The sequence below is a fragment of the Ochlerotatus camptorhynchus genome, unplaced genomic scaffold (genome assembly GCF_037179485.1).
Source record: "Ochlerotatus camptorhynchus isolate MF236.1 unplaced genomic scaffold, CSIRO-AGI_Acam_v1.1 ptg000925l, whole genome shotgun sequence".
In the NCBI taxonomy this organism is placed as follows: Eukaryota; Metazoa; Arthropoda; class Insecta; order Diptera; family Culicidae; genus Ochlerotatus; species Ochlerotatus camptorhynchus.
Genome location: NW_027041371.1, coordinates 6,393 through 7,990, shown reverse-complemented (window position 1 = coordinate 7,990; position 1,598 = coordinate 6,393).

The window sequence follows — 1,598 nt, the reverse complement described above, 5'->3', positions numbered from 1 at the left end:
TGCTATCAAATACACAGTTTGGGTTCCGCAAGAGCAAAGGAACAAACGATTGTCTAGCGCTGCTTTCCACAGATATTCAACTGGCCTTTGCACACAAGGAGCAATTGGCTTCAGTATTCTTGGACATTAAGGGGGCTTTTGATTCAGTTTCCATTGAAATTCTGTCAGACAATCTGCACAGATGTGGACTTTCTGGAATTTTAAATAATTTCTTGTACAATTTGTTGTCAGAAAAGCAAATGAACTTTTCCCTTGGACAACTGACAACTTCCAGAATTAGCTACATGGGCCTGCCCCAAGGCTCATGTCTCAGCCCTCTTCTTTATAACTTTTACGTCAAAGATATCGACAACTGTTTGGCAGAACAATGCACGCTTAGACAACTTGCAGATGACGGTGTGGTTTCCGTAAGAGGTCCACATGCCGTGGACTTGCAAGGACCATTGCAAAATTCCTTAGATAACTTGTCTTCTTGGGCTATGAATCTAGGGATCGAATTCTCGCCGCAGAAAACTGAACTGGTAGTGTTTACTCGAAAGCGGTACCCAGCCCAAATGCAGCTTAATCTTTTGGGCAGAAACATTACCCAATCATTGTCTTTCAAGTACCTTGGGGTCTGGTTTGATTCAAAGTGCACTTGGAATGCTCATATTACGTACTTGAAGCAAAAATGTCAGCAGAGGATCAACTTTCTCCGTTCAATTTGCGGCACATGGTGGGGTGCTCATCCGGGAGACCTCATAACGCTTTATAAAACAACTATTCTCTCTGTTCTAGAGTATGGCTCTTTCTGCTTTCTCTCGGCAAGAAAAAGTCACCTAATAAAATTGGAACGAATTCAATATCGTTGTCTGCGTATTGCTCTAGACTGTATGCACTCAACGCATAACATGAGTCTCGAGGTTCTGGCAGGAGTAACACCCCTCCAGAACCGTTTCTGGGAGCTCTCTCTCAGAATACTAATCAAATGCGGAGTGACGAACACACTTATAATTGCAAATTTTGAAGAAATTCTTGGGCTGAACACACAATCTCGATTTATGAGAATCTACCACCACTACATATCATCAGATATGTGTCTTCCTTGTTATACTCCAGACCGTGTTCACTTCACCAATCGCAGTTCCTCAATTGAATATGATCTGACCATGAAACAAGCAACTCATGGGATTCCCGATCAACTTCGACCTATTATTATTCCGCGTATTTTTACTGAAAAGTACCAACAAGTCAATTGCATGAAAAGATATTTTACAGACGGGTCTCGTCTCAGTGGATCCACTGGCTTCGGTGTCTTCAATGAAAACTCTAGCGCCTTCCGCAAACTCCAGGAACCTTGTTCCGTTTTTGTAGCTGAGCTGGCAGCAATCAACTTCGCATTGGGGATGATTTCCAACATGCCCGCAGACCATTACTTCATCTTCTCGGATAGTCTCAGTTCGATTGAGGCTATTCTGTCGATGAAACAAGGTAGGCACTCATCTTATTTCCTTTCAAAGGTAAGGGAGCAGATGTGTGTGCTGGTCGAAAGATCATATATGATTACCTTTGTATGGGTCCCCTCACATTGCTCAATCCCAGGCAATGAGAAGGCGGAC